The sequence below is a fragment of the Vicugna pacos genome, chromosome 4 (assembly GCF_048564905.1).
Source record: "Vicugna pacos chromosome 4, VicPac4, whole genome shotgun sequence".
Lineage (NCBI taxonomy): Eukaryota > Metazoa > Chordata > Mammalia > Artiodactyla > Camelidae > Vicugna > Vicugna pacos.
The window spans coordinates 12778423-12796423 of NC_132990.1; the positions used below are offsets into that span (position 1 = coordinate 12778423).

The window sequence follows — 18001 nt, forward strand, 5'->3', positions numbered from 1 at the left end:
ACAGAGAAATGTCACAGGGGAAATGAATGCTAGCCAGTGATCTGGGAGACACTGCCCTTGTTTTTATGGCTAAGGCAGTGACAAAATCTTAAAAGCCTCACTAAGCATTATAAATGCAACTGATCATATGACAGTAAAAGATACATCCTATGACAGACTGAGGTATTAAGAGGTTTCTGAAGTTTTCTTTACTATTTTTCTGATTTATGTGTCTCAAGAAGTGTGAGACCACATGTATAATTGAACAGCAAACAACATGGGGTGCTCAGATTACATTTGTAAATTTGAGATCTCCATTACCTAGAAAGTGTTGTGTCTCATCTGTTTCTCAGGCAAGAATTTGGAACTGTACGTATGTTCCACGTGGGTATCTCTCAAGGCTAATATTTAGTGTCTAAAGAATCTTGCTAAGAAAGAAAGAAGGAACAGGGAGAGGTAAGGAGGAAAAGAAATAGAGGAAGGGAGAGAGAAAGGAAGGAAAGGAAAAAATAGAAGGAAGAATTCAGCACCTTTTCTATTTCCTTTCACTAAAAATGTTGAGAGATATTCCGAGTCTTACACCCCATTTGCATCCACTCCTACTTCTCTTCTCCTCTGGGAAAGCATATCCCTGAAAAACGAACTTCTCAAATACGATGCTCCGTGGTGCTCCTGTAGTTCACCTAAGAGGGAGAAAGGAGGTTGTAATACTACTTCCTTTTTTTATTAAATGATAATAGTTTAGGATCGTATATGATTTATGCCTCATAGCAGACAAATCTGTTTGCAAATTCACACTTTCTCAACTGTTGTTCATCCATAAGATTTTAGAATCTTAGGAAGAATGTTTGGACCAACAGAGGAAGATCTCTGTGATGCCCTTGAGGTTGGTTAGTTAGCTTTGGATAAAGGATTTCCAGTCTCATTGTTTGCAAGAAAATCCTTTCTCTTTTACTCCATTTGATATTTGCTTGTAATCCCACCCACATTTTCAGGATTTATTCTACAAAACAGTATAGAAAATACCTTCTCCCTCTGCTTCATGATGACACTGCAAAGTTGGGACATAGTTACACTTCTATTTCATTTGCTTTTGGTTAAACAGTTTGCTTCATAGTACCACTCGCTCCTATTGGCTTGAATTTTCCAGTGTTGTTATAGGGGTGCTTATTCATCACTGCAACCTGTTACACTGAATAGTTTTTCCTTAATTTATTGTTAGTCTCCTGTTACTGTTTATTTAGGTTATTTTCATTTTTCATCTTTATAAATGGTAAAACAATGAATAATTGTGCATTTTTCTTATATCTTGAAATGCATTCTTAGGATAGAGGAAAGTGTTCAAATGGCCTAATTGTTTGATAGGCATTTTTATTTCACTTTCAAAATTGTGTATTGCATCAACTTCTATATTGTTACCTGATTTTACAAATCGCCCCATGATATATAATGGCTTGAACAAAATAGAGGTTAATTTCTTGTTCCCCTAAATGTTCTGTGTGGCTTCTGGCAGGTGGTAAGTTTGATGCAGGTGGGGATTCTGTATGCCTAGGCCAGAAATGATGCTTTGAGAAGGCGGGGCTGTGCATCTCTGTTGACTCCTCCTGTCTTCAGCAGTTCAGGCAGAGATGAGAGCACATAGAAGATGTTCAATAAATATATAGAGTGGGTGAATGAATTCATGGGGAAATAATTGGAAGAGAAAGGGCAAGAGATGCTAACTGAGACAAGCGACAAAGAGGTCCTAGGGCTGACGTTAAAAGCCCTCTTAACTCAGATGAGAAAATCCTAAGACCGCCATTGACAATTTTCTGTTCTTTGGAATCGTGCTCTGCGGGTTCCAACGTCACAACACTTTTCTGGTTTTCCACCTAACTGCCTCTGAGACCACTGTTTTTGTGTTCTTATGTAGAAACTATTCTTTCTCTACTTTCTCTTTAAACATTAATCTTTTGTTCTTTAATTATTGCCCAGTTCTGGATACTTAAGATAGATTACTCCTTTATCTACTTCTCAAAGCAGCCCTGAGAGAAGGATATTATCTACATTTTATTTAAATAAATAAGCCAGTAAAAGTGTGGTTTAGGAAGTGACAGCCTAGAGAAACAATCCCATTGCTAGTAATAATGTAAGAGTTAAAAAAATTTATTGAAGTACCATCAGTTACAATGTGTTAATTTCTGGTGTACAATGTCCTAGTCATGCATGTACATAAGTATATTCCTTTTCATACTCTTTCATTAAAGGTTACTACAAGATATTAAACAGAGTTCCCTGTACTGTAAAGAAGAAACTTGGTTTTTTAAAAACCTATTTTAATATATAGTGGCTAACATTTGCAAATCTCAAGCTCCCTAATTTATCCCTCCCCACCGTCTTTCCCCGGTACCCATAAGATTGTTTACTGTGTCTGTGAGTCTGTTTCTGTTTTGTAGATGAGGTCATAGTGTCCTTTTTTTGAGATTCCACATATGAGTGATATCATATGATTTTTTTTTCTCTTTCTGGTTAAGCAAGAATTTTTGTGTAGTTTGTAACTCAAGTGTGTCTCCTCTTCACTGGCCTGGTGTCTTATCATTGTGTTGTCTCTCTCTTTTCCTTTCCTCTCCTCCCCTTCCCTCCACTTCTCTCCTCTCTCTGGTTTATGTGTCTCCTTCATGTCATCATCTGCAGATACGTCTTTAGGTAGGTTGTTCCTGGATGTGGGTTCTACAGCCATATACTGGGAACTGCTGAGTAAAGTTTCCAGCACTATGGCCAAATGAACTAGCAGGGCTCTTTCCTCTTAAATAAAGTGCCCTGTGTGTACTAATGCCTGTCACTACTCCATAGGAAATTTCCTAAGGTTTCTATGGAATTGGACACTCCCTTCCATCAAATGCTCTCTCTCCTCTGATCTCTCTGACTCAGTTTCCTCCTGGCTTTCCTCTGGCTTCTGTGGATGTCCTGTATCAACCTTCTCTACGAACATCTCTCATCAGACAACTTCACAATTCTATTCAAAGCATCTATTTTCTACTCACTCATCCAACTCTCTGACTGTTTTCGTCTATGGCTTCCACTGTCATCTGTAAGGTCTTGGTATTTTATTTTTTATTTTGAGGCGGGAAGCCCCATAAAAAGACCGGCAGGACCACTAGGCAGGGCTGCTGCTCTCCTCCCAGCACCGTCTGGTTCCCTGGCCCAGAGGCTTTATCTCACTTTTTGCCTCTAAAGCGGCTAACTTACACCTAGAATTCTATTGGTTCCCTGAGCTCACTCCTGATTGGTTACTACTCTCACTTCTGATTGGTCCACTTCCCTAACTTCTGATTGGTCCATCTGTAGTACTTCATTTGCATGGAGCTCACTCCTGATTGGTCTATTTCTACAAAGCTTGTTCCTGGTTGGTCAACTTCTGTTGTACTTTATTTGCATATGATGCTGCAAAGTGTAAAACTGGCAGCCTATAAAAGGCCTGTGTAAACCTATAGATGGGGTCCAGAGCTTGGAGTGTTAACCCCTTTAGACATGCTGGTGTAATAAACCTGAGTTCTCCGACTCTCCCTGTGTTGCTTGGTCGCTTGCTCAGATCCAGGTTGCTGTCACAACAGAGATGTAACACGGAGCTGTAACACATTTTTCTGCAACAATTTAACTTGTTTACTTTATATGCCAGTACCTATTATGTGCTGTTCTCAATGCTCAAGACACAGCAGTGTACAAGGGCAGCAGAATCCCCTGCCAATATATAGAAGTTAAATTTAAGCAGGGAGGATGTCTAATAAAAAAAAAATCAGGTGAAGAAAGAATTGTAAAGAGAAAAAAGGCAGGTTCAGATGATGGAAACTGGCAAGGAACATGTTGTCTTTTTACAAATGAGTCAGAGAGGACTGTATGCTAAAGCAACATGTCCATGGTGGCCTGAGAGAGGTGAAGGGATGACCTGGGTGATATTTGAGGGAGAACTGTAAACAAGCAGAAGACTATATGTAAGTTCCCTGATGTGGAAGCTGCACTGGGTCTGCAGGAACATCAGACAGGACAATGTGGTCGTGGTGATGTCAGTGTTGGAGGAATAGTAAGAGATGAGGGAGATACCATTTAGGAGCTGTTCAGGTCTGTTAAAACTCTGGATGTTATTCAGTGTGATACGGGGAATATGTGACGAGTTTTGGACAAAGGAGTGCCATGATCTGATTTTGCAATGAAGGGATTCCCCGATGGCTCTTTGGAGTTCAGAGTATAGGTTGGCAAGTGTCAAAGCAGGTGACTAAATACAAAGTTATAACAATAGTCAAAACAAAGGATAATGGTGCTGGGAATAAGATGACAGCCACGTAAGTCATGACAAAATTGCCAGATATATTTCAAAGGTAAAGCTGAAAGGAATCAAACCTTCCTAGTGCCACCCAGAGCACTTTCTTGAGCCCCAGCATCCGTGCTGACAGACTTAACGTTTCTGCCTGCATATACCATTGACGCCTCAAACTTACCATGCTTAAACCAGCGCTATCAACTTCTATACTCAAGTTGCTTCATACCCAGTGTCCTTAACATTACCCAATGAGACTACGGCTGGAAACTGTAAATGTTAAATGATGTTCACTGGATACTAAATATCTATCCTTTGAACTAGGAGGAAAGAAAGCTATTTAGTGACACTAAACTACTAACTTTTCACATGTCAAGAAAAAAACCATACTCCATCTCAGAATGGCTGGGAGAGAGGTTTTAGATTCACTAACATAGACTTCTCTGGAAGAAATTGTCTCTTTCTTAGCATCTTACCTCTGTTTTCTCTGCCTGGATACAGTTTGCTCTGCCTGTCAACCTGAAAAACTCACATTTTCCCCTCCAAAGCATGAAACAGTACCTTCTTTGAAAACCCCCTTACACCTCTCAATTACTTTATTTTTTCTCTATAACAACACTTGAGTGTGAAGAGTTTATCCACTAGAATGTAATTTTAACTTATTTATATTCCTCCTTAGTGGATCACAAAAGATTGAAGTATAGAGCTTATCTCTCTTGCTGCTTTATTTCTGGCATAGAATGATAAATCTGTGTTAAACTTCCTTACAGGTTGCAGCCTCTAATTAATTTTGAATGCCTTACCGATTAAAAATAATTAAGTGAAGGAAGGATAGAAGAGAGAAAACAAGGAAGGAAGAAAGGAAAGAAAGAATGAAGAAACAGCTGCTTTCTACCCTCTACTCATAGGTGTTCCTACTTGATCATCTTATTTCTAAATTTTGTAAACCATTCACTTTCTGATAAGTGACCAGTGAAAGAAGCAGCTTTACTTACTTACTTTAACACTAGTGATAGATCATGGTTATTTTCACCTGTATTATCACTCGCATGATGTTTTTCATTTCGTTGGAGATAAATACATTCTCACTGCTTTCTGTTCGTGCATGGGTGTAATTTTTTCCGATGCTCAACTTCTGTATGCCTTAGGTACAGTCATTTATATTCAGTTAGGGGGGTTAATGAATGGAAAAGCCATGCATGTTAGGAGCTTTCGATGAGTTTGTTGTTATTTTTTTTCGGTGGGAAATTTATGGAGAAAAGGATGCAAATGGAGCGTAACAATAACACATTAAAGAGCTGAGCCCTGGGTCTATGGGTTTGAATTGTGTGTCTCAGTTGAGCTAAAACTCGCAGAGTTACAGAGCAGTACAAGTTTTGAAGTGCTGAACTGAGAATTTTATAAACAAACTCTTTAGGGAAGAGATGTGGCAGGTTAGTCACTATCGACCAAATTATTTTGATTTCTTCTCAATCTCATAATAGAATATATGGTAAAAATGCATCCATTGAAGAGTACACAGTGTGCATCTTGGTAAGAAATGTGAGTATTAAATAACTGGGATTGTTCTTTGAGGTGGGTGTCGAAGTCATAAAAATTATTTGAGGGTACTTAATTCTTCAGCATCATTGCCAAGTGAGCTGACAGGCTTCGTTTCCTACAACAAAAACCCCATACAAATGTTAAATGTGATGCCTTAAGAACTGTCTTACGATGATAACTGAGAATTCATATTCTGTTCTTCCTTGGTAGCCTTACCACTAACAGGTCACTGTCATGTTATGCTCCAGTGAAAGATAAGATTACTTGAACTAATAATAGTTAGCCTCTATTACTATGCCGGTTGGAGTTGAAAGCCTGCTTTGAAGTACAGCCTTGGAAGGAGGCGGCTTGGAGCTGCTCATCTGTGGATGAACAGAGAGCCCGACTTCTCATGTTGATTGCTGGCAAGTAGACTGAGATTAGAAGATGCAAATTTGGCATGGGTCTGCCATTTTGCTGTGATTCCTTGCTTGTTTGGAGAATGAAATCCCACTTTAACTTTCTCTTTGTAGACAACAGTCATCTAATAAGGAACCTGATTGTGGTCTAATCATGGTGTAAAGACATCTGTTACATCTTATCTGTCACATTCAGCTTGAGGTAGAATGCCATGGTCTTTTCAGCATACTGTATATTGGTAAATTATGATAGAAGAGAGTGTTTCTCCTTCTTTTCTTCATACACCAAAACCAACATATATATACTGTTTGCTTTTTTACAAGCCTATCATTGAATCAGTGATTGATTCATAAAATGGGTGGTGAACGATTGGCACAAGTTATTTACTATCACAGTATATTCTCCTAGTGACCTATGCAACCAACCAACTCCAAAATATTTATTTTCAAATGTACCCAGAAGACCTAGAAAATTGATATCTTCCATTATAAATAAAACTTTAATTTATTCTGAGAGGTAAAATTATATGCATTCTCTGAACTTAATACAGCTAAAATTTAATGGAATAAGGCATAGAGGAACCAAGAAAGAGAATAACCCAAACACTTTAAGCTTTATTTTAAACGTTTCTTCCTCAATAATTTTGAGGTCATAAATGGAATAAAAAATACCATTAGAATGAGTGTAGGAAAAGTGAATATATACATATATGAAATGTGAACAAGTCTTTACTTGGATAAATCTCCATGGCTATAACTGTTTTGATTGTTATAAAGAGCAGTTGAAAGTAAATTAAAAATCATTTAATCAAGCACCCCAAAGCAGCAAGGGCATAACCTAAAAGCAGGATTATTACAATATATAAAAGCAGGAATTAGTAGATTAAAAAGCTGAAGATAATTGCAATTGTAAAATAAAATCTGAAGCTCTCGTGTAAAGATGAATAACATAACTCAAAGTGCGAGGTGTTGCAGATGTTTTCTAATCAAGGTAGACAGCAACGTTGGGTGATCCTCCCAGTTCAAAGGATAGACATTTAGTATGCAGTGAGCATCATTTAACATTGACAGTTTTCAGCCATAGTCTCAGTGGGTAATGTTGAGCCTGAACTGTCATTGGGGCATCCAATTTATGGAGACTTTGGGATAAATACAGGCTAATCCTAATACAGGAAAGCTCTTGCCAGAGCTTCAAGCCTCTGCAAACGTATTGTCTGTTGTATTTAGTTGCTTTTGACCTATTACTCCTGGAACAATGTGTTTATCTGTGGCCATTTCTGCTGATGCTCAGTGATGATCAGGATAATTACATACTAATTAAGTTAATCACATAATTATATTATATAATATGATTAACATTGCTAAATAAGTACTATATAATTAAATAAAACAATGTAATTAACTTGATAAATTATTATGCTTAATTAAATCAATACTTAAACTATTACAATGACAATCTTCATTATTACTGTATCTCTTATTTTTAAAATTACTTTTAAATCTGTTGCTCTGAAGTGAAATCATTACTTTGTGCCAGACTTAGAAAACTCCATTATGCTGGGAAGGTGGTAATTCAAAGCAATCTTATTTTCCCACAGCCTAGAAATTTAAGAATTCTTTATTTTTCAAATAAGAAATAACAAAATTTTATTGTCATCTATTCAAAAAGATGTAAGGTGAGTTAATTAATAATATGAGCAAGACTGAAAGAGAGGCACGATTACTTTTTAAACATTTTAAAGCATCTTGGGATCATCATTAGACATTCAAATGTCTGATAGAAGAAAAAGGAAAATATTTCTTTTATTCAGTAAAATATATTCCTTGTAGTATATGCAGTTAGAAATGTAATGTTATTGTTATCTGAGTTAGTAGACATACCATCAAATATTGAAATTAAATTTCTGTCATTCAACAGTTCAGTTTCTGATCCTATTAAATAGCTTTCTCTCAATTGATAGTTATTAATGAAAGCAATTATATTTAGCATAGTAAATAATATTACACGCTGGTGGGAGGGAAAAAAGAATGTGTGAAGGATGCGTGTTTTTTTATATCAGGAGAATGGGTGGATTATGATATATTGAGAGTCAGTTTTTTAACACACTATTTTTTAGAGCAGTTTTAGGATCACAGCAAAACTGAGCAGAATATACAGACTTCCCACATACTCTGTCCCCACATATTCATAGTATCCCCCATTATCAACATCTTCCACCATAGTGGTACTTTGTTCCAGGTGATGGATCTGCATTGACACACGTTATCATCCAAAGTGCACAGCTTACATTAGGGTTCACTGTTGGCGTTGTGCGTTCTCTGGGTTTAAACAAATTTATGATGACACATCTCCCCTATTTGGAGTATTTTCACTCTTTGTAAAAATCCTCTCTGTGCTGCCTATTCATAACCCCCCTCACCCTCAACCCAACACCAACCCTAGGAAAATACTGATATTTTTCCTGTCTCCATAGCTTTGCCTTTTCTAGAGTGTCATATAGTTGGAATCATATAGCATGTAGCCTTTTCAGGTTGGCTTTTTTCACTTAGTAATATGCATTTAAGTTTCCTCCAGGTCTTTTCATGGTTTGATAGTTCCTTTCTTTCTAACGCTAACATTTCATTATATGGACTTACCACGTTAATTCATCCATTTACCTACTGAAGGACATCTAGGTTGCTTCCAAGTTTGGGCAGTTATGAATAAAGCTACTATATAAACATCTGTGTGGAGGTATCCACTCCTTTGGTAAATATCAAAGAGTGTGACTTTGGGGTTGTATAGAGTGTGCGTAGTTAGAGCTTGTTTTTAAAAATGGCCTTATTCACATTATTTACATGGTATGATTTATATTATCATCATAAAGATGTTTCCAAGATGTAACTTATGTATCTAGACCAAGATATGTATTATTATAAGTGAAGACACCATTACATAATGCCCACTTTGAACTCTGGGACTGAAATTAGATTCTTTTTATTAGGAAAGAGAGGACAGATTTCAAAGCCTAGAAGACCTAATACAGAATATAGCAAAGGCCTCAAAGAAATCTGTAAGTAATGGCTTCAGTTCCCCAGTAGGGTTCCTTGGAGATCAGATTGTCAAGAGGAAGACCAGGTCCTAGATACAGGCTGATTGAGGACCATGAAAGTAGTTAGAATATGGACCTTAACACTAGGAACAATAATTATTCACCAGATGGAGGAACCTAATAGATACTACATCCTAAGAACTAGGCGTACATATTCTTTCTGAAGAGTTTTTTAAAGGATGGGAAAGAAAAGTTGCAGAATAATAGGTCACAGCCCTTTCATTCTTTCTGTCTCAAGTGAAGATTAACCTTGGAGTTTAGAGACATTGACTCCACATTTGAGATCAAGTGGATTCAGCTGTGTGGAAAAGACTGCTGGGGTTATCGCAGGGTCAGGCAAAGCCCGGTCGATGCCTCCCAGTTTAGCTATGACTGGAAATGTAAGCATGTAGCCTTGCATTTGATGTAGAAAAGTGATAAAAAGAAAATTCTGCATTCAAGATGCTAGATAGAGTTGTCACTGCTAATGCAGTTATCGGTGGTTTATTGGATCATGTCTTACATGCCTTTGCCGGTAACCAAAATTGTCCATGTATCCTTCTAACAGAATAGATTTCTTTTACTATTTCAAGGTCATTAAGTAAGATGGGACTCTGAGTTTATTAGTGTGCTTGGTACAGTTTTTGCTGATATTTTCTGACTAAGTCAAACAGTACATAAAGATAGAAATTAGGCAGAACCTGCTCTGTGTGATGTAGTGTCTTCCCTGAGGTGACTGCAGCACTAAGATACACACATGTGACAGAGTTAGTGTCTCCATGTCATGGACTATTGCAAACGAAGTCTCAGCTGATTGTTCCTCCTGCAACCACTTTCCTACAAGTGTTCAGACATATTAAGAACAAGCAGAAGGTAGTATTTAAACCTGGGTTGATATTCCTGTTCACTCTTGGGATCATTAGATCAATTTCTCAAAACATGCTTGTAAAATCGGGTAGAAGCTTGGGTGCTGAGTGAAGTTGTTTTTTGCTGTTTCACCCTCTGATGATGAGGCTATCTTACCATATTTCTCTGCATGGAAAATAAACATAACTGTGTTTTCCTGATGAGTAATTTATGGGCTAGACTAGTGGTTTCAAAATAATTCAATCCCCTGCTTAGAATCCCTGGTAACTATTGAAATAAATGTATATGAAACCAAGGGGAAAAAGCCACTAAATTATTACCCAGCAGTGAGTAATATTACTATTGATTGGCTAGAAATATTAATGGAGGTCTAAGAATATGTTGCAGAGTGAATTATATTGTGAAAAAAACCAAAGCTGATTGATAACAAAAATAGGTGGAGACAGGAGACTGGTGAGGAACATGTGGATGGAACACAGTACCACAGTGGTACCACACATGGGAAGCAGGAGAGGCTGACAGCAGGCTTACAGTGTGGAGCAGTATTGGGAACATAACCAAAGGGACGCTCCAGCGATGGATCTGGGTAGTTGTTTCAAGCCGTGTTGCCTACAAAGGCTCAAATGGTCAGTCTTATCCTTAGAAGAATGTTTGCCAACCACGAAGATTCAATTCATTTTTATACATACTGACCTTGTATCCAGAATTTTGCTAATTATTTTAATGCTCATGGTTTTTCTCTAGAGTATTTTGGATTTTCTACATCTGCAATTATGTCATCTTTTCATAATGACAGCTGTACTCTTTGGGTTCCAATCTTGTAATTTTAATAATTTTTCATGTTGTATTATGTATTTCCTCTAGTTGAATAGAAATAGTAATAGTGGATATTCAGGGAAAGATAATGTAATATTTGGCCCATACGTATGAAGTTAGAGGGTTTTTTTTAACATTTTTATTGATTTATAATCATTTTACAATGTTGTGTCAAATTCCAGTGTTCAGCATAATTTTTCAGTCATTCATGGACATATACACACTCATTGTCACATTTTTTTCTCTGTGATTTATCATAACATTTTGTGTATATTTCCCTGTGCTATACAGTGTAATCTTGTTTATCTATTCTACAATTTTGAAACCCCAGTCTATCCCTTCCCACCCTCTACCCCCCTGGTAACCACAAGTCTGTATTCTCTGTCCATGAGTCTATTTCTGTCCTGTATTTATGCTTTGTTTTTGTTTGTTTGTTTGTTTTTGTTTTTGTTTTTTAGATTCCACATATGAGCGATCTCATATGATATTTTTCTTTCTCTTTCTGGCTTACTTCACTTAGAATGACATTCTCTAGGAGCATCCATGTTGCTGCAAATGGCATTATGTTGTTGGTTTTTATGGCTGAGTAGTATTCCATTGTATAAATATACCACATCTTCTTTATCCAGTCACCTGTTGATGGACATTTAGGCTGTTTCCATGTTTTGGCTATTGTAAATAGTGCTGCCATGAACATTGGGGTGCAGGTGTCATCCTGAAGTAGGTTTCCTTCTGGATACAAGCCCAGGAGTGGGATTCCTGGGTCATACGGTAAGTCTATTCCTAGTCTTTTGAGGAATCTCCACACTGTTTTCCATACTGGCTGGACCAACAGAGGTTTTATTAAAATTGCTGTCTAAATGATACATTCATGTACATACATACATATACATACATACGAATATATATATAAGGTATTTAAGAGATGTGTGTGGAAGGATGTACAAGAAGGTATGTTGGTGTTTATGTCTCCCAAATGGGATAGAAAATCTTAGAGTGAAGCTAATTTTTTATTCTATACCCTTTTGTATGTGTATGTTATACATAATCCTTTTGTTATTTTTTTCACAGAAATGATCCTAGCGAGATACCTTTTTAAACAACTACATACCACAACATTATGTGTACCTTGTAGTGATAAATATAGGAAATTTCATTTTTAATTAATATTTTTACTCAAATTCTTACCGAGCCCCCATGATATACTGGGAACTCTAACAGGCGTTTTACACATTGTAACTCACGTTCATATAAAAATACTGAAAAGAAACATCCTTCAAGTACTCAGAATGTCATCTTGCATGGATTGGGTGGTGGACAAATTAGTTTTTATTTATATACTTTCAAATTCTATCAAATTTCTTTAATTATTAAAATTCAAATGAACATTTTAGGAAGCATCAGTTTACCATTATGCTTAATGGGAGTAGACAATAGGCATCTCTGGTTTGTGCAGACAGTTTATGATTTCTGTTTTCCAGGGAAGAAGAGTAGTGTGATGATTGCTTTGTCCTGGAGATTTATTTTGTTGATGTTTGAAGCTGTCACATTTGAGGTTCTGCTTAGAATTGAGCAGATGATGATGTTATTTGTCATGCTTTTTATCTGTATGCACAGGCACCTCTTCTGTCTTAGGTCCAATTGTCATAGTTGTTTAGAATCTGGGAAAGGATAGGATTTTGAGATTGACGCCTTTATGTGGAAGTTTGCTATGTCTCACAGCCACAAAATACTGCCACCCATGCTTCTCTGGCCACCACTGCCCAACCAAGATTTGTTAAGGAGAAGATACTGAATGATCATCATAAACACGTTTTTCACTCAGTGGGAGGGGTGGAGGGGAGTCATTCACTGTGCACGCCAGTCACTGCGTAGCTTTCTAGTCTCATGTTGGAAGGATGCAGCTAAAGCCCCCTGTACATGAGCAACTGTCTCAGCGAAATCACACAGTGTGATTATAGGTATTGTACAACTGTACTTATCTACCATGTTTGAAACAGTGTCAACTCATTAAAACTAGCTAACCCATCAGCTGTCGACAGCTATGATTTAGCAAAGATGCTTCTCCTTGAGCTTAGGGAGCGCCACAGAAACTGAGAATAGGAGATGGCTGCAGGACACATCTCAAAACCCCCCTGCTGGTTCTCTGTCCCTTCATTTTAACTGAAGGTTTAGAATTATTTATTCTGTGGAAAAGCGAATATTGTTCTACCACCTGCTTATATCTGCTTTCCTTGGGTCTGATTTGCCTCTGGGTTATGACCACTGTACTTTACTTGATAATAACCTGGACTCTTTTTTGGAGAAAGTGACTTCAAGTGCCATCGCTGAAAAAGCCTTTTCCTCTAGGGCTTGTCATGTCTTACGGTTGCCAAGCTCGTTTTGTTTGATCTTAATTATTGCTTCAGGCAAAACAGGTGGACTCCCTTCCTTCTGAGCCACAGCAGATCAAGGTTCTGTGATGACGGGTAAACCTGAAGCCTTCATAAAACTGAGGGTTTTGCGTGTGAACTTTTCTTGTTTTGCACCTGTCTTTTTTTTTGTTGTTGTTGTTGTAGTTCATCATTGCTGCCTCATGCTGTGTAGCCACATGGCCACCAGAATGACACTTACCATTACAAATAAGAACCCAGCTTGAGTTCATACCTGCATTCGTAGGGGAGAATGTTTGAGGGAGAACTGAAAAGAAAACCAATTGATTTTATAACAGATTTTAAGGTGTCCCATGTACTTTCATTCATATTTCACTACTTAAGGTCTTACTATACACATTACTGTTTTTTAAATATATTTCAGAAAGGAACTTTGATAAGTAATAATTGGAAGAATATATAAAGAATGATTTAATGACCAAATGTGATGGCTGGCACATAATTTATTAATCTCTTTTAAAAATAGTAAAAGAGAGCAAATGAAAATAAAACAAAAGGTGACTTAGATGACTCAATATGCCTTTTCCTATATCAAATTGTATATGTATGTATATAATAATATGTATATCATATTGCATGTGTATGATGCATATGTGTATGTAACTTATATCCATGCTCTTTAGCAATTGGAATATTTATCACACCCTTTTATGCAACTCTAATTATAAAGAGTAAGAATACTTTTCTCTGAATAGTAAATTACTAATAATTTTATACATTTGTATCTTTCTCACATTTTCTACAATGACTGTATCTTAACTACTACAACCAAATTTATGTTTAAATCAAAATTGTTATCTTGGGTACTATGTAGAACTCACTTAAAACACAACAAAGCAGAAAATTAAACACATGCATACACACATGCAAAAACTGGTATTATATATACTGAACTGTGCAAGAGATAGTTCAGGATAGTCGGGCAATGCATAGTTTACTTCTTCCATTCAAGTTTTGCAGAGTTCTTACATTTTCTACAGTAGGTATGTATTATATAAAATGAGGTAAATATGGTTATTTGACAAAGGGATAAATTTAAACTCACAGAAATCATTCTGACAAAAGGGATGATGTAAGGTTAATTCAAACTCCACTAAAGCTAGGAAAATCAAGGTAAGGTGATCATTTTTGTAGGGAAGTACTTGACCTGGGGATTTAGTAGTTTGAGATAACTACACAGGTGAAAGGTGGTTATTATAAAAATATAGCCCCAAAATAGGGCAGACAGATTTCAAACAATTTAGAGGAAAGATAAAAGAGTTTGGGGCATGAGATACTCTCAGGATAAGTGATGCAAGTTTTCTGAAGTGAGTTCTACTTCAGTATCTTAGATGACCTCAAAGAAGAGGCACACAGAGGTTCTAAAAAATGCAAGTTCTGAGAGAGGTTTATTTAATTTTTTTTAATGATTAGGTGAAAATAATAGAAAGAAGGAGATTCAAATGAAGGTTTATGTAAGAGAAATTTGTTTATGTATATCTCCACATTTTTCACTATATATATCTAGGACCTGTCCTAACTACACATATACATTTCTTTAAAATGGTTTCAGAGACAGAATAACTTAATGAGTTATTGTTACAACTCATAAAATGTCTCTTTTGAGGCGGCTAAGTAATTTATCAACCTCAAAAAAGTTTAGACTTTTTCAGCAATGAGAAATTAAGACTTGTAATAATACTAAAATGTAGTTCCAATCCAGAGTTTTCCTGTCGATCACTTTCAATTTTTATATCGAAAGAAATCCACAAAATCATTTTAGGATAATTAAAATACAATTTTCCAGTGAATGCTATGGAATTGAAAATCATCGTTTGGTAAAAATTGCTTATGCCTGAAGGCGGATAAGATGTGGATGGAGCCAGAAGAAAGTTTCTTGTGATTCTTTTCATTATGTATTTTTTTGATAATTTTGTTAGTATGAAGTTAAAAATATCTAGCTTCTATCTTTACTGGATTATGAGTTTAGAACTTTGCTGTGATAATCCTTATGTTCAATTTTCCCTTCATTTTCACTGTTTTCATCTTTATACCAGCTGTGCTCAGTAAATGTTTGTTAAATTGAAAACATAAAAAGAGAGTCATTTATTTAACATAGGAGTTTACAAACATCTGCACTCACCTTAACAAAGCAATGATTTTATGTATAAGATCCAGTGACTGCCAAAAGGAGTTGAAGGTTTTAAATATTCGCATTGCGTAGTTTCTGTGTAGAGTGGTTTTCACACCAGATTCCGTGTCACTGGGAGAATTTGGGACACCGAAGACAACTAAAGATAAACTACCTGATGTTGCAGCCAGATTGCCACCAGGAGGGGTGCTTAAGCGATTTTAGCGATGCAGGTGTGCGTGTGTAACGACGCCCCCTTCGAACTCTCCTTAGACGTTACCCAGTGTGGATGTAACGCAGCAGAATTCCGTAGGTGGAACGCAGAATTTGTCTTTCTCTTTTTTCAATTTAAATTTTATGGTCAAATTATCTTTTTTGTGGCATTATTCAGAAGAGTATTGAGTTTATGCAGCTATGTACAGTTTCACGGTTGCTATAATTTCTGTTCTGTATAAAATTCCTGCTTTCTCTAATGGATTTCCTTTTCCAAATAGGATTGGAGAGGGCTGCAGTTGGAAAATGATACTCTAAGGATGTAACTAAAATCAATTTCATCTGAGAAATGTTTATTTATTTAAGTTACATATAGTAAATCACCATGCATATTAATTCACTTAATCTGCTTGTCTTCCTGGAGTTAAGAAATGTCTCACTATCTTTACAAAGAAAGTAAAAAACAAAAACAAAAACAAAAACAAAAACCAGAGGGATTAAATACACATAGGGAATATTATCTAAATTGACTGTCTATTCTTACCAGGTTTCAGTCAATAAATTTGGGAACATCTAAATCTATTTAATGTCACCCTCTAATTATTTTCATATTTTTCACATGTGTGTTCTAATACATTCAGGTAGTTTATACCATGTTGATTATAAATATTATATTTAAAATTAACATTTATTTATATTTGCATAATTTCATTTATAATTGATGTCTCAAGTCTTTCTATATTGAAGACCAGTAGTCCACGACTGTGAAACAAATGTTTATAAATTCAGTAATTCATCATCAAAACTATTTGTTCTGACAGTATGAGTGGAGAACTTGGAATCTAATGGTTCAGTTGTGAAAACAATATTAGAAGAGAAGAGGTGACCAGAAATCCACAAAGAGAATAACTTTCTGAGTAAAAAATAACTCAAGACATCTCAACCTGATTTACTATAGTACATACTCCAGAAAAAGTACTTTTTGAACTACATGGCCCAGTATATACATATACATCATTTATTTTCATAGTTATAACAGCATTTGCTTATAAGCCTCAAACATATCACAGGAGCACAGAAGCTAATATTTATCCTTGAATTATTAATTTCCCCTCTCCTTATCTCCCATTGTACTCCTTTTATACTTAATTCTTTTTTATATTTGTTGCCACATTTTTTTTCTTGTTTTCTCAGTAAATGCTGGATGTATCTGCTTCTATTGCTGTGCTTACATCCTTTTATTTTTTTGATGGTTGTTTATTTTTAACATGTATAACTAAGCTAAAAAAAAAAGGTTAACCCAACTTGTGAGTCTTTGTTTTCAAAACTGTTTAACTTCTCTACCTTTACGTGTTTGCTATATATGTAATATACTTATACGTGTATATGAGTAACCTCATTTTTAAATTATTCATGCTTCTTGTAATTATTTACTGACTGATTTGTGTTTTCTGCATTTGAGTAAACTGATCCATTTTATTTATTCTGTTTCCTTCAATACCCTATCTTTAAGGGTTTCTTATTAAACATCCTATATCTATCTTTAATGATCTTAAATATTTAACCTACATTTATACATGCTTTTGACAAATAATTAATAGTAATTAATAAATGCATTTTCCCATAAAGAATAGAACCATGTTATCTGAGCTTGGTTTCTGCTTCAAACTCTCCTACTACCCCAAACCAGTTGATAAAAAAAATAACTGATGTTTTTTTTTTTTTTGGTTTTCATGACACATTGATTTTTTTAAAAAAGTTTTAATCAATCATTATTTAGGCTTCAAGTTTTATTCATTTACTTTTGTTTACCACCCTTTTGAATCACAAATCTGTCTACTTATCTATTTACTATATTTTCAAGAAATTATTTCAGAAATGATTATTGGGTAATATCATTGCTGAGTCTGGCCTGTAAGTAAATGGCAATGTTTTGCTCCCCTGAACTTGGCTAATATACTGTCTGGACACAGAATGTCTCTGTTTTGCAAAAGTTTTTATGACTTGACTTCCCGGTGGTCTAGCATTCGCTTATTGATGAGAAGTTGACGGAAATCTGATTCCATGTGTTTGTAGGTAAATCTTGTTGTTTTGTTCTTGTACTCCTATAATTTTCTTGAATTTCTTTCCTGTTTGAAGTCCTCAAATTTCATTGGATTGTACCTTAGGATGCTTTAGCTTTAGAAGATTTTGTGCTACTATGTCTTTTTTTCTTCATTGTCACCCCTCTATTGTCCCCTTTTGGAACGCCTAGTTCTCTATCTTCTCGTGTCTTTGCT

General features: G+C 35.8%; 1 long non-coding RNA gene across 1 annotated transcript; it reads right to left on the bottom strand.

The window, feature by feature from the left end:
* Positions 1 to 12278: 12278 nt before the first annotated feature.
* On the bottom strand, positions 12279 to 15757 carry LOC140695817 (uncharacterized). Its single transcript, XR_012071639.1, has 2 exons — positions 15522 to 15757; positions 12279 to 12628 (listed from the first exon to the last, which is right to left on the bottom strand). It is a non-coding gene; the product is annotated as an uncharacterized lncRNA (long non-coding RNA).
* Positions 15758 to 18001: the final 2244 nt, after the last annotated feature.